Source organism: Prosopis cineraria, unplaced genomic scaffold (assembly GCF_029017545.1).
Source record: "Prosopis cineraria cultivar Desert tree isolate PC_DT_omini unplaced genomic scaffold, ASM2901754v1 PC5, whole genome shotgun sequence".
In the NCBI taxonomy this organism is placed as follows: domain Eukaryota; kingdom Viridiplantae; phylum Streptophyta; class Magnoliopsida; order Fabales; family Fabaceae; genus Prosopis; species Prosopis cineraria.
The window spans coordinates 16144129-16161191 of record NW_026555336.1 but is presented as its reverse complement, the minus strand read 5'-3'; positions in this window follow the sequence as shown (position 1 = coordinate 16161191).

Genomic DNA, 17063 nt, shown 5'->3' with positions numbered 1-17063 from the left:
AAGTATGTTTTATAAATTCAATAAAATTTATATTGTAAGATTGTTTTTCTTAATTATCTTATTTTTGATTTTTTAATTAATTTCATTTATTTGAATTAACAAGAACATGGAGAATCAAGGTGGACATGGTGATGACACTCAAAGCTAGCCCACTACAAGCTAGCTAATTGGTGATGTTGCTCCTAGTGAGGAGCTAAGTTAGGGCACCCTTAGTGAGGAGCCAAGTCAGAGCCAGTATGTGAGGAGGGGTAGACGTGGCACTTAATTGAGAGATCTAACATTGAGTAAGAGTACTGGGCATAAGTTACCAATCCAATTTGATTAGAGATGGAATCTGATATGGCCACATAAAGCCAAGTTTGTTAGTTTTCTTAGCCTCCTATCACATATCAAGCCTCTTATTGTGTTTAAAGACTAACCTGATGTGCCAAAACATATGAAGGAACAAATTTGAGAAAGTATTAAGGTAAATCATTAAAAATTAAATAATTTATATGGTTATATATTATTAGGCAATTATTAATTATTATCTTATGTCTTAATTGTAGCTCACATACAATGTTCCATCTAATCAAGATTATTGACACAAGTTGATTTCATACTATGGAACACGTTGGAGAAATTTTAAAATTAATCTTGCTAGGAGATATATCTATGTCGAGGTGGCATAGGGTTTGGCTCGTCCCAATCCTCTCAATACATACTAGTCCCTTGATGAAGATACTTGGGAAGAATTTATCAGGATTCAAACTTTTGAAAAAGCTTTGGTCTATTGATTTCTAATTGATTTGAGTTTTATTTAGATTTACTTAAATGATAAAATCTAAAATTTAATTCATTAATAGGAAAAATGAGCTAAAAGGCAAGAAATTGCTCAGCAGAATCAATGCCCTATACCCTATCTCGTGAAGGTTATACTAAAATTGATGATATGTTAATGGTAGAGAAACAAAAGAAGAGAGAAGAATAAGCTAAGTCTAGTCCTTCTATACTCCTTTCTCCACCAACCCTTGTCTCCCGAGAGGAGAAATGAAGATATAAACATCAATACAAGAAAGGAGGCTATACAAGTGAGATAGCACATGACATTGCTGAGAGGATTGTAAGTAAAATTATTATTTCTTATCCCTTTAAATTTACATACAATTGTATACATTATTAATTATGATTGTTATTTTTAGGTTATAGGATGCTCTTAGGGAGCAACAAGCCTAAGGAAGCTTTATTCCAAAGGGCAGTAATGATATCTTGGTAGTTGTTGCAAGCAAACCAGAGCATTTAGGTTTATGAGGAGCATTGGACATAGTGTGGGCATAAAAGACTATTTTGGAGCACCTATATGTCCCAATTTAGGAGGTGTAGTGACTAGAGAAGAGTTTGATGCAATAATATCCACTGTGAGGTAGTAGACTGATGATGAGTTTGAAGTTTCATTTGTAGCCCGACTTCTATAAATGAAAGAGAAAATAAATGAGGAGATGATAAGCATGATGAGCTCATGATAGGAGACAACTGTTAAACTAGTTCATATGTTTCCTAGATTTCATAATACAAAAGGGAGTAATATTCTTAAGTGTATGTCAGAGGATCCTTTTGGTGATAACATTGGTGAATTATGTGAGATATTTCTGGAAGATCTTGATATATGCTTGGTTGCTCTTGGCAACGTCTATAACTTGGGGTAAACTATCCACCACAAGCAAATTCAAGATGATTAAGTGAGAGTGGTAGTTGAAGATCTAAAATTTCTAGACGCATTAGTTCTATTCCCTACTAATAAGGTGAAGACTATGGTTGAAGCTATTGGAAATGTTATCCTATGGCCCAAGAGACTTGTTTTAATATCTCAAATGTCTAATCCTATATTAATTATTGATTACAAAATAGATTAGTGATTTAATGTGAGATTAGGGTTATGGATAGTGAAGTATTATATTGACTCTTTAGGGTGTTATATGAATAGATGGGAGAAGAAGAATGAGGTCTCAAAGCAGAGCGTGTGAGCATAGTAAGGATTTTTCTCACTGTGCCATGCGTCACCATGGAGAGTGGATGCGTCACGACGCATGGTATAAAACTTTGATAAGTAGCTTCATGGAATAGTTTGTGAAATAGAAGGAGAAATAGAGTTAGAGGGGTCAGATGTGGAAAGGTGCCAACATCTGCTAGGGCATGTGAAATTAGGAGCAAGAGCGACGTTTTCAACTTGTTACTTATTGGGTAAGTCTCATATTGCCTTAACATCCAATTCTACCCTATTTTCTCTTAATTTTAACTAGTGAGTAATTGAATTTGGAAGTTTTAAGGAGTTGATTTCTTACCTTATAGTAATAGAAAGGTTCTCCAGAACTAAACTAGTACTTTACTTCTGGTTTAAGTTGAAACAATAAAGCTTTAAAGTTATAGGCACAATTTGTCCTAATCTAGAGAGAGAGTAGTGAGAAAGAATGTGTTTGTGAGGAAGATAATGGTTGTGGTGAGTGAAAATTAAGCATGATATGTATGAGCGAATGTGAATTGTGGAAATGATAGCAATTAGGAGCAAGATTACTTTAAAGATTCATATCTAGATTATAGGGAGCATTATAAAAAGCTATGGGTACTACTTTAAAGTTTAGTATTACTTATCATCCTTAGATTGATGGACAGACTAAGCAAACTATTCAAACCTTAGAAGATATGCTTTGATCTTATGTACTAGAGTCATGTGGTAGCTAGGATAATTACTTGCCATTGGCCGAGTTTACATATAACAACAGTTACTATTCTAGCATTTAAATGGCACCATACGAAGCTCTATATGGAAGGAAGTGTAGATTGCCATTATACTAGACAAAGTTGAGTGAAAGAAGTATTGTAGGACCTGATATTGTAGATCAAACTACTCAAAAGATTGAGTTGATAAGGCAAAATCTATTGACAACTCAAAGCAGGCAAAAGAGTCATGTCAATTGATGAAGGAGACTGCTAATGATTCTAGTAAGAGACTATATGTTTTTGAAAGTTACACCAGTAATAGGAATCAGGAGATCAATTAAAGCCAAGAAATTGACTCCTAGATTCATGAGTCCATTTAAAGTCTTGAAGAGAATCAGGCCGGTCACCTATTGGATTGCCTTACCTCTACAGTTATATGGAATTCAGACATATTCTATGTGTCTCAACATAAAAAGTACCAACTGGATCCTTCTCATGTGATTGAGCCTAAAAAAGTAGAGTTTCAAGAGAATATGACCTATCGAGAAAAACCAAAATGAATAGTAGATGTGAATGATAAGCAATTAAGAAACAAGACTATTCAACTAGTAAAGGTATTCCAGAAGGGTATGACTCCTTGTAATGCAACCTAGGAGACAGAAGCTAAAATAAGGCAGCAGTACCCTCAATTTTCCCCTAAGGTATGTGTGTATTAATAGTTGTTTCAATTTTAAGGACAAAATTCTTAAAAGGATGGGAGAACTGTAACACCTTAAATTTCTAATCTTGTATTAATTACTGATTATAGAATGGATTAGTAATTTAATATGGGATTAGGGTTTTGGATAGTGAAGTGTTGTATTAACTCTTTGGGATGTTGTATGAATAGACGTGAGAAGAAGAATGAGGTCCCGGAGCAGAGCGTGTGAGCATAGTGAGGATTTCCCTCACTTACCACATGCCATGGAAGTGAGTGGATGCACTGCGACGCATGGTGCAGAACTTTGATAAGTGGCTTCACAGAATAGCTTGTGAAATAGAAGGAGAAATAGTATTAGAGGGGTCAGACGTGGAGAAGGTGCCAACATCTGTTAGGGCATACAAAATCAAAAGCAAGAGTGATATTTTTGATCTATTACTTATCAAGTAAGTCTCGTACTTTCTTAACCTCTTATTCTATCCTATTTTCTCTTAGTTTTAACTAGTGAGAAATTGAATTCACAAGTTTTAAGGGGTTGATTTCTTACCCTATAGTAATAGAAAGGTTCTTTAGAACTAAGCTAATACTTTGTGACTAGTTTGAGCCGGAATGATAAATCTTTAAAGCTATAGGCACGAATTGCCCTAATCCAGAAAGAGAGTAGTGAGAGAGAATGTGTTTGTGAGGAAGATAATGGTTGTAGTGAGTAATAATTAAGCATGATACACGTGATCGAATGTGAATTATGGAAATGATAGCAATTAAGGGCTAGATTACGCGTGAGTGATTGATCCAGTAAAGCTGATGGTTTCATATTGGGGAGCATTGGAGGTTCGATGGCTAAAAGATTATGTTAGTATGTATTTATGTGAAAATGCTTTGAAAAGATGAAATTTCTTCATACTTTGATATATATCATATATTACCCTAGTTTTGTTACTTTGACATGGTTATTTATGATAATAAATATTTAACAAACTATATTGGTTACTAAAATTTTTATCTTACCTATGGTTGTTTATATTTGTTAGGGTTTAGCACTACTAGTTCAAAGGGGAAAGACATAGGTTGAGTTCATGCCTTTCAATAAAGCCTTTGTAAGAGTTTGGTGTAATGAATTTACAGGTTATTAGTTATGAACTTGTGTATAAGTTGCCATAGGATTCAGTGTATATGCATAAAGTTGTGATTATGGCATGTTTTGTTGGTTGTAGGTCCCTAGCCTTGCGTATATGTGTGAATGTGATGAAATGATAATAGGGCTAGTGGATGGAGCGTTTTGGGTGAAGATATGATAAATATGTGAATTTGGCCTTGTATGAGATTGGGAAGAAGAAATAAAATTTCACCTAAATGTATGGATATGGGTAGTTTATAGGCCAAATGTGTGTATATGTGGTCAATTAGGTGTGTATTGTCTAATTAGACATGGTCAGGCCCTAGTAGCGGCTAATGACATACAGTTTCAATTCGTGATGTGTAAGTGTTGAATTTTAACTTAAAACAGTCAAAATGCATTTGGGTATCCAACTTTTGAAAGAGATATTGGATTGAAAGGAAATTAGTGTCATTAGTTAGAATATAAGACAAGTTTCGTGTGGGCATTTGAACCACGTTAGCATCAGAATATGCAAAATGACATCAAATTCAAGTGTGTACGTGGCAGCACATGTATCTACATGCTACAGTACACAGCATAAAAGGTCACGATGGTGGTCTCTATGCCACACGCCACGGCGCATGTGGCACGAGCACCGACACACGTCCCCTATTTTGACCTAATTTTATTGAAATGCACATGTTCTCTTAGTCTTGAATGCACCCTTGAATATTGGTTTTGCTGTGTAATGTTTTAAAATTTAAGTAATTTATGAAATGAGTTTGATAATATTTTGTTTAGGGATCCTAAAGTTTTCAAAATAAATGATTTTAGATTGATTAGTAAGATGAGCAGAGGGTTGTACAGTAAGTCAATAAGGTCACTTCACTTATGAATATGGTTCCAGCTGTGGTATGAAATTTCATGAATTTTTATTATGTAGCAGCTTTCTTAATTTATGTTTTTTATTAGCTATTTCTTGCCTTTTTATTATGTAGAAACTTTCCTCACCAAATCTCTCGAAACTTCCAAAACCCTTATTGACTCCACACTAACGAATGATCTTATCGACATATGATTCATCATTCAAATTCAAAAATTTAGAAATGGATCCGAAGATTGTGGGTAAGAAAGACATGATAGTAACAATTGAACGGGAAAATTTAGTTTAACTTTTGTCAAATAGTCAGCTTACCACACCACACATTGAACTATTTATGATGTAAGTATACTTTTCTTTTATATAATTAACTTAATCATCAAGTTTAGTAAACTAATATAATTGCATTATTGTAGATACCTCTATCGTTTGTGCATTACATCAAGCAAAGGTGATAAGTTTAGATTCCTTTGCCTGTATCACATGACAAAGAAAGGTAATACTCCAGAGTTGAGGACCGAGTACCTCTAACAGAGAATATGTGAAGTTAAGAAGGATATTTTTATGGCTTCATACGTGCACTCATAAGGATCAATTTATAATTAATAGTTATTTTAATATTGATTTACTTTAACTTATATCATATTTTGTAAGGAACATTGATAGTTGTTTGTTCTTTTAATGAAGAGTAACACTATCATCTTTTTATGTTCCCATCATTATGAACTTGGGAAGGAAATGAAGTAGATAATAGACTCGTAAGTATACTTATGCAAAACTATTCAATTTAATTTTTTTTAATATATTATTTACTAACCTAGTGATCTTGATCATATGGCAATGAAAACATATCAAAATGTGGTCTTGCAAAAGCATGGGCATGAGCTCAAGGATCCCATATAGATCGAACCAAAGGTGATGTTATACTTTATTAATATGTCCTATTATTAGGATTTCTCACTAATTTCTTATGATTTGTTCTTATATAGAGTCGTAGACAATCAGTAAAGATGAACTTGTGTGATCTATATGTAATGATCAGTGATATAAAATCTAGATTGAATCGAACTATCAAACCAATCAAATCAATGACCAATTAAGCTAACGATTCGGTCAAGCCAAAAAAAACCATTTAGGGAGTTAGGCTGGATTACGCCGCTTTGAACTGGCGATTGAATTGGGAATCGGAATCATGCCAGGGGTCAATTTTGGTTTTCAAAAATCAAACTGTTTAAAAAATATCTCTTTTTTTATCAATTTTTGTTAGAAAATGACCAATTTTTTTAATCATTTGATGTTATATTATATTATGTGATTTATTAGGTCATGATAAACTTAAAATATTTAATTTATTTTTAAATTAAGTAGCAATTTTATATTTATTTCTTATATTTAAATTATTATATACATATATAATTTTTAAATTTAATTATTACGTCACTAGTTCGACCATTGGTCCCATCCAGTTGGACCATGCGAACCATAAATCATTAACCTTTTTTGTTCAATATCCAGTCCGATTCTGAAACCATTAGTAATGAGACACATGCTCAACATCATCACATTAGGCATGACTGAATTTACAAACGAGGTAAATATATTTTTAAAAGTTTTATTTTATTATATTATTTGAGATTGATTAATAAGCCTCTTTTGTGAATCTTATTTTAGATATTAACAATTCAAATGCATTTCCTAAAGCTAAAATTGAAGACATTTGCATATGTTAAGCAATCTATTTTTGGGACAATTTGTGAGGTTTATAAAATGTTTCATACAATTTAGTAAGTTTGTTAGTATTAAACAAGTTTTTGGAAACTTTTGTTAAGAATTTTGATAGCTTTTTACAATTTAGACAATTATTAGTTTTTAATAGTTAAATAGTTTTGGATAGTTGATAAACACTTGATAAGTAATTGTTAGTATTGTAAATTATAAATGAATTGTGTTATCTGATTAGGCTTTGGCAATTTTTATGTACAGGAATGAAAAATCAAAAAAAAATAAATAAGGTATTAAAAAAATCAAATATTTTTTACATTAGTTATTACCGTAACCGCTATAGAATTTCATAGTTTCTATATCAATTATAGTAATAATTGATATAGACTTTTTACATTGGTTGGGCTCCCAATTGATGTAGACCAATGTAGAAAGTTGAGTTTTTACCCAATAAATGTAAAAAATCAACTTTCTACATCGGTTGGCAGCCTAATCGATATAAAAACTCATCTTTCTACATCAGTTAGGAGCCCAACCGACATAAAAAGTTTCTAGTAATTTTTTTTATCTTTGGATATAGTTTCAACATTAGCTTTATAATTGATGTTGAAAATTTAGTTTTTACATCAGTTGGATATGCAATGTAAAAAGATGGGGACATTCTACATCCCCTAGAATAACATCACCTCTTTAACTGCTGTAAAAGGTCTTTTTTAATAGCTGTAAATAGCGTTTTTTGTACTAGTGTATGTTTTTGTGTATGAAATTGAATTTGATATATCTACTTGTACATTCTACTCAAACTTCTACTTAAAAATTGTTTTTACACATATTGAGCTTATGAAAAATAACTTTAGCTTTCTTACAAACAAAGTTTAGAACTTAATTTTTTTTCTAAACCTTCTTTTGAACACAGTTTTCCTAAAAAGTTTTAAAAGAACCAAAATTTTCTCAAACACCCAATTCAACCTCCCTGTTGGGTGTTTTGCCATATCTAACAAAATATTAGCCAACGTGCCTATAATGAAAAATCACGGGTCAAACCATTTTGATTTAGGCATGAAATGTCATGTAGTGAAAAAATCAACTTCTATTATCCAATTCAAGCATAAATGACATAACTATCAAGCTTGAATTGACTTAAGATAAGTTCTATAATGCACAAATAAAGATTTATGAGTCTAAGATGATGCATTCACTTAAAAGTAGATAAAATGTAATCAAGCTCTCATGGTTTTCACATTGAATCTAAGGAAATAACTAACTTAAACCTATATAACTTCTTCTCTTAATTCTCCAAGTTCTTAAAGGTTTTGTCTTATCCATGGATCTTTTATATCTGCACAAATAACACACACCTCTTCTCTTAGTTTTGTAATCATCAAAACATATGATTCAACATTCTCCCTTTTTTGATCATGACAAAAACCTAAGATCAAAGTTCTTACTGTTTAATAAAATAAGCCCTTTGAATTAGGCATGGGAATTTAAAAAATGTAAGAGCAGAATTCTGAACTATATAAATATCATTAATGTGAGCTGAAAAAAGTATTTCGTTGATAAATAATAGGATACAATTAGTGTCAATACAATTCATCAATGATTGAGATTCAAAACCTTACCACATTCTTCTTAAAACTAATATATTCTTCCTATGGTCTATAATATCCCATTCTAACTCCCGCTTAAAACTACTATCTCTCCCCCTTTAGCATTATCAAAAAGATGCAGGTCTACCTAAGAAAGCGAACTCTTGAACGAATATGGGCTTCTAGAACTTCTATATTAGACAGAGAGTTTAGGTTAAAAGGTTGAGTAGAAGGAATCATAGCCTAAGTAGGGGAATCGTTGGGGTCCACAAGAGGAATAAGATCCAATGAAACTTTTAAGCCATTAGTAGCTCTATTGAATTTAGGTTAAACCATTGAATGCTCTCTAAGTTAACCTTTAGTCGTCAGATTTTCTTGCTCTTGTTGAGGCTGATCTTTAATGTCTAGTAGATTTCCTTGTTCATCAGGATCCTCAACAATGGTCTCCTTAATCAAAAGGTGTTCTTAGCGAAAGGAAGGGTTGGTATGCTTACGTTTGGGAATGGCTTTCTTTCTTTGAAAGGTTATGGTCACTGATTGAGCAAAGGAGAGGGCTGGAGAAGGCATAGGCATGGGGATAAAAGAGGGAGTGGCTGGCTCTCTAACATTTTTAGTGACTTTACCAATAAGTTTGGTAACACTTATATTACCTATATCTTCATATAGTTCCTTAAATGTTAGAGTATTAGTGCATTTTAGTGGTGATGGAAGGTTAGGTTTAGGTAAGCCATCAAAAAGATGAAGTTTATATATGCCTTGATGACTCTAAGATTCTGTTTAAGACTCAGGTTGATGAGGTATTTCTTGTGGTTGTGTTTCAGTTTAATGGTAGATGGAGAATTCTTGGTCTCGATGAAAGAGAAGGTTTTCTTGGTTAATGAAAGGATTATAGGGTGAAGGTATTTCAAATGGTGAGGGAGGTGTTACTGATTTGGTTCTAGAAGTTGAAGAGGACGAGACTTCATAAATGAAGCCTTCTCTGAATCTTGAAGGACCGTCTTAATCTTCTCTCCTTATCTTTCCTTCTTGGGTAGTAGAGATGTCAAGTTGATCTATGATTCTATCTTACTATTGAGATAAAGCATCATGTCACAAAGTCCTTTAATATCATTCTTCAAGTGCACTACTTCTTGATCCAATTTTCCTTTAATTCCATTTAGAATTTCATAAACAAAGGCATTAGACATATCTCCTTGAGGTACATCTATTTATGGAAAAGGCTAAGATACAAAAGCTCAGCAGCTTTAATCTTCTTCTTCATCTTTCTTCTTTTCTTTGCATCTACCACATTAATAGGCTCATCCTCTTCTCTTGGGACAAAACCCTTCCCAACTAACTTGAATTTCATTTTGAAGAGACTAGTATCCTTAAACTCTTTAGGTTTCATAGCAATTCCTTCAACAAGATTAACTCTGAATCTTATTAAAATTACTAAAATGATAGTTGGAAAATAGAGATTTATACCCCTCTTCTCCTTCTTCTTCTTAGTATCCACCTTAGACACATACAAAATTTTAGTCAATATGTAATGATACATATTTATCTTCTACTTCTTGATCAACCTTGTCAACATCTTAGCTTCAAACTCACTGTAAATGTTGAATGTTGTTCTCTTGTTGACAAAGAACTTTTCCACCACATATACTAACATTCGATGCTTGAAGGGAAAGTTGGTAGGTCTGGAAGATAATCCAAGCTTCAAAACCTCCTCAACAACATCCTCTATCATCATGATAGTCTTATACTTTTCTTTCATAGTGAAATCTTAAAGCATTTTTTTGAGTGGCTCGATTAAATTCTTATAGTTCTATTCCTTTTGCTTCAATTCCTAGAATGTGTCTTAATCTTTTGGTAGTGAAAGACATGGGACATCCCTCACTTGAGCCTTTTAGGTCTTCTTTGATCTGTCCCAGCCAAAGATTGCATAAAAGGCTTTGATCACTTCTGGGGAGTAATTGATGTTCAGCTCTAATAATCCCTTATAGTCACTTAAGTATTCGTTAATATCAAAGTTATGAGCTTTGATAAATGAGTCACACTTAGCAAAATGCCTAGCTACTACAACTTTTGAAGAGTAATACTAGCTAAACTGTGACATGTGTTTTGAGCTCAGCAATTTTCCTTCTCTCAAGCTTGCTTTAGCTAAGTCACTAGGAGACACATTGTTGCCATCCTTGGACAATTCCCTTTCTGGTCTTGTCAGATCATCTTCAGGTTGGCTTGATTATGCAGTTTCTATCGTAAGCTCCTTTTCAACTCTTGGAGTTACACTCTTCTTTGTTGGTTGAGCTGGTGATTTTCTAGCTTCTTGAATCAAGGCTTTTAGAAATTTCCTCTTCTTGGTCACTTCTGTGCTTTGCTTCTTTCCAATTTCGTTAGTGCATGACATTTTTAAGAGATATAAAGATATTGGGAATGAGAAGATAGGTTAGATTAAGAAGAGTTTGGAAGGAATTCAGATGTAAAATTGTGTTTAAGAATGATGGGTAGATGAATTCAAACACTATAACAATGAGAGAAAGTTCAGAGTGGAAGTTAAGAATGATATAGCTGTAATAGTTAGATATATGAACATTAGAGTGCATATGGAATGAAGAATCTAACACGGGGTATATATATATAGCAATGAGCTATTCATGCATGATAAAGAACGATTCATGCGTGATTCATCATTTCTTAGGTTTATATGGACATTTCACGTTTAAGACTAAAAAGTTTCACGGTTGATTTGTCTATATAGTGAAGTTTCAGAAATTTGACATTTTAGTTCATGCTAATTCATGTGTGATCACAAATCTATTTCACACGTGAAATGACCAAGACAAAAGAGAAAGGCCTTCAAAAGTGCATTTCATGCAAGGAAAGCTTCAACCTTCATGCTTGATTTGTCATGACTCAAAGAGATACCCTTCAATAAGATGATTCACGCTTGAAGCCTAAGTGCTTTCACATGTGATTTGTCATGACTTCAAGGAAGGTGGCTTTCTTTGTGACATTTCATGTTTGAAAGTTGTTTGCTCTCACATGTGATTTGTCATGCCTTATGAAAGCCATACTTTTGTTAAGAGTTTCAAGCATAATTTATCATACAATCATGTAACATCCTCATTTTCTAATCCTGTAATTAGCTATTAATTAGGGGTAGATTAGTAATTAGTGAATAGTTAGAAGTTTGGATGGTTATTTGATAATTAGACTCCTTGGGATTTTGAATGAGCAAATATGAGTAAAAGATTCATGTTTTAGAACAAAGCATGTTTTTCTTGCTGCGCCACACATTGTGGCACCTGGCACAAAAATTAACTAATTAAGTCATGATTTGGCTTGGATTTCAGAAGGGAGAATAAAGCATGAGAGGGAGAGAAGAAGAGGTTTTTGGCTACTAGGGCATGTTGGAAGGCATCTCCAATCAGTAACTTATTGGGTAAGCTTTGTATAGCCTTTACCTCTAATTCTACTATAATTTCTCTTGGTATGAGCTATAGCAAAATTGAATCGAAAAGATTTAAGGGGCTCGTTTCTTACCTTAAAGTAATAAAAAGGTTCTCGAGAGTTAAATTAGAGCTTTGTGACTGGGTTGGAGTTGAATGATAAAGATTTAAACATGTAAGCTCAAATTGACCCTAAATAAGTTAAGTTTAAGGCTGGAAATCATGAAAGGAGTGAATTGGAAGTTAGAAAAGTAAGCGGAAATTGAGTGGTAATAGGCCTAAAGTAGCTAAGTATAAGTGAATAAATGGCTACAAATGGCTTTAATTGACAATTAAGTATTTTTGGTCAATTGAATCAATTGACTAATTAAGCCAATTGTGTCTAAATTGGCATATTTCAAGTGTAGAGTGAGAAGAGAACTTAATAGCGATGAGTTAGCAATTGAAAAAGTACCATGGTTAACCTTTCTTGTGATAGACGTGTTAAAATAACCAAATAACTTTTTCTGTTTGACTACTGTTTTAAACTGGATATGTTTTGTGTTATTGTATGGTTATTGTGTAAAAATGAACTTTGACCCAAACAAACAAGTGAAATCATGTGATAGTATTATATATATATATATATATATCTGTGTATGGTAATGATTGGGAACTTATAATTGGTTCAGAAAGCATGATCATAGGGGTGGGAGTTCACCCATGTGGAGATGTAGTGAAAGACCATATGTTTCATTCTCCTTAGTGCTTGACGGGGTGCGGTATTTGAGAATTCTATCTCATTAGTACCTTTCAAGGTGCGATGTTAGAGAATTCAGACTCCTTAGTATTGAAGTAATGTGGTGATGGAGTTAATGACACACCATTATGTGTATTAGCTCCATCTACAAACACTTTCAAAATCTCAGAACTATTCTAACACACCTTTTGAGATGTATTCTGCTCATGAGACAATTCTATTGAATTCTTGATCCTGTTTTTCGCATGCACTTAAGAATAGAACACCTTTAGCTTGGTAATTCTATCACGAAAGGTGAGCTCAGGACTAATGAAAATGTGTATTAGTATAAAGCAAGCCTATGGTTTCAAGTTAGGGTAATTTGAAGGTTTGATTAGTAGTGATCATACTATATGCTAGAAAAGTGGTGAATTGTGGTGAATAAAATTGTAAAAGAGACAAAATGACATGTTAATGTGATTTAAAGTAAAATATATATTATATGATATGTTTACCTGTATATTATGTTGTACTTGCTTGTGGTTATAAGTGATAGTCAATAATAGAGAGTTATTCTGTTACTGAGATTATTATCTCACCATATGGTTACATTTTTACAAGGCAAAATAGTGATCAAGGTAAAAGGAAAGAGTCTGGACTAGCATAGTGCTGCCATCATCGTGTAAATTCTTGATTTTGTGTAATGAACTAATTTAATGAGAATATTGTGTATATGAGTTGCCATAAGGATTGTATGCATGTTTAATTTGTGAAATGTGGAAAATTGTAGTGATTTTGTGAATCTTAGCCTATATGTGAAAATGTGTGGTGAAATGATTAACTGGGGCTAAGATTTAGTTGTGAATAACGAGGTAATGGTGAATATGAAGCAAATTTATGGTAATGTTGTAAAAATGGTTAAAGAAATGTTTTTGTGCAATATTGTGAATTGTGGAAATCAACTGTTAAACGGCTAAAATTTGATATATGTGTGTATATGATATAAAATGTGGTCAATAAGGTGTATTAGGTCCTTTTAGAGTTGGTTTAAGGCCTAGAACACTTTAATGAGATAATGTGAGCAATTTATATGCTTGGGTGCATTAGATTTTTATAAAGTGACTTTTTGCATCCGAGTATTCAAATTTTGATTAGACCATTAGATCATGTTCAAACCTATCTCATTAGTTAGCTTATGACTTAAGCTTTATGTAGGCTCTTAAATCACTTCGATCGAACATCATATGTGTAAACGACGCACATCAGAGTTCATCTTGTGTGCTGTCAAATGACAGCTCAGAAACTAGTATGTGTGCCGTGGCACATGGCACGAAGAAGGTTAAAGCTCGTGGCTCTATACCACACACCACGGCATGTAAACCATAATCTAACCTTGTTTCCTTATTTTAAAGGCATGCACATGATTTGTTTCTACTGTGCATGGCTTTGATATATTAAGGTTTTGATGATTTTGCAAAATAAGTCTTAGGCCTAAGCTTTTTAAACTAAATATTTGATTACAATTTGTAAATTGTGTAGTGATTATGTTAATCCTCTCCTTATATCATGATGGTGTAAGGGAAGGGTTACAAATCATACATGAAATATCCTAAAATAATAAAAATTAGCTTCCTTAACTAAATATCATCTAATTTGTTGACTTCCTTCTTGAGAAACATCTCAAAATGATCAAGAAAGCTAAGATTTATGAGAAGAAACTTGCAAAATAGATTATAACCTCTCTGAAGATTAAGTTAGTAAAGATCAAATTATAATAACAAGTAAACTTAAACTTTTAAAATACATCATAACTCATTGAGATTTAGCATTCCTCATTCCCTTCTTATAAATGTAAATTGTTCTTCAGCTAAAGGTTTGGTGAAGATATATACTAATTGCTTAGTTGTTGGGACAAACTCGAGTACAATGTCCTTTTGCACATGATCTCTTAAGAAATGATGCCTTACGTTAATGTGCTTAGTTCTTGAATGTTGAACAAGATTATTTGCAAGATTAATAGTACTTATGTTGTCACCTCTGAATTGAATTTCCTTAAGATAAATTCCTAAATCTTCTAATTGTTGCTTCGACCACAAGATCTATGTACAACAACTTCCAGCGGCCAAATACTAAACTTCACATGAAGAGAGTGACATACCATTCTACTTTTTGCTTAACCATAAAATGAGTGAGCCTCCAAATAATTGACATATTCTACTTGTGCTCTTTCTATCAATCTTATATCTAATATGATTAGCATCTAAGTAGGTGATTAGATTAGGCTCCCCTCCTTTAAGAGACCATAGTCCTATCTGTGTTGTGCCATTTAGGTACTTGAAATTCCTTTTCACAACTTTTAGATGAGACTCTCTATGATCTAATTGAAATCTTGCACACACAAAAACACTAAACATGATGTCAGGTCTACTGGCAGTGAGATATAGCAAATATTCAATCATTTTCCTAAATCTAACTTGATCCACCTTCTTTCTTTTTTCATCTTTATCCATTTTGATTAAGGTACTCATAGGGATATTACTTGGATTAGAATTCTCAAATCCAAATTTATTTAGCAACCCATGTGTATATTTGGTTTGACTTATGAAGATTCCATCTCTCATTTGCTTGATTTTTAACCCATAGAAGAAGTTCAGCTTCACCATCATGGATATCTTGAATTCACCTTGCATAATTTCAGCAAATTTCTTACAAAGAACTTCATTAGTAGCTATAAAAATAATATCATCAACATATATTTGAACTACTAAAATATGAATTCCTTTAACTTAGAAGAATAAGGTTTTATCCACCAAACCTCTCTTCAACTTTTTACTGAGTAAGAAAGTTCTTTACATGTCATACCAAACTCTAGGGGCTTCTTTGAGCCCATACAAGGCCTTCTTTAGTTTGTAGACATGATTTGGCAATGATAGATCTTCAAATCTTAGAGGTTTCTCTACATAAACTTCTTTATTAATTAGTCCATTTAAGAATGCACTCTTAACATCTATTTGAAAAAGCTTAAAATCCCTTATATAAATAAAAGCAAGTAAAAGTCTAATAGCCCCAAGTCTAGCAATAGGAGAAATGGTTTCATCATAATTAATACCTTCTTGATTATAACCTTTAACTATTAGCCTGGCTTTATTTCTTACCACAATCCCAGTTTCATCAAGTTTATTTTTGAAGATCCATTTTGTTCCAATTACTGGATAATCAATAGGTCTAGGTACTAAGTCCTAAACTTGACTTCTCTCAACTAGTTTAAGTCTTCTTACATTACTATAAGCCAATATTCATTAGATGAGGCTTCTTTAATGTTAGAGGATTTAATGTTAGAAAAAAAAATGCACTAAAATGGCATACTTGTCTAAGTAAACCTCTAGTTTTAACTTTGTCACCAACTTCTCCAATAACTTGATCAATAGGATGGGACTTATTATATTTTCAACTCTTAGGAAGATCATTTGTCTGCCCATTTTGATCACCAATCATAGAATCATTATTGGTTTGATTTTCCTCCTTATTATTCAGTGAGAGATTATAAAGAGGAAGATTTATAGTCTTTTCTTCTTTATTCTCATCTGATAAGAATTCATCAAATCTAACATGTATTGATTTCTCAACAGCTATGGTTCTTTTATTAAAGATTCTAAAAGCTTTACTTCTATTTGAATATTCTAAAAAAACAACTTTGTCACTTTTAAAGTCAAATTTATCTAGTTATCCTTACCATTGTTGAGTACAAAATACTTACAACTAAATACATGTAAACGTGAGATGTTGGGCTTCCTTCCTTTATATAGCTCATAGGGTGTCTTGTCCAAAATTGGTCTCACATAAGCTCTGTTAGTGATATAGCAAGCTATACTCATTGAATCAGCCTAGAAGTATTTTGACAACCTCTTTTCATTCAACATAGCTCTTGCCAATTCCTCTAAGGTTCTATTCTTTCTCTCTACAACTCCATTTTGCTAAGGAGTTTTTGGTGCTGAGAATTCATGACTTATTCCTTATTCTTCACAAAAATAAATAAAGTTGAAATTTTCAAATTCTCCACCATGGTCACTTCTAATCTTCATAATTTTCAAACTCTTAACTTTGGCTATAAATGCCACCAAATAATCAAAATTTTTATCTTTGTGAGACATGAAGATAGTCCATATGAACCTAGAATAATCATCAATAATAACAAAAGTATAGAGATTACCCTCTAGGCTTTTTACC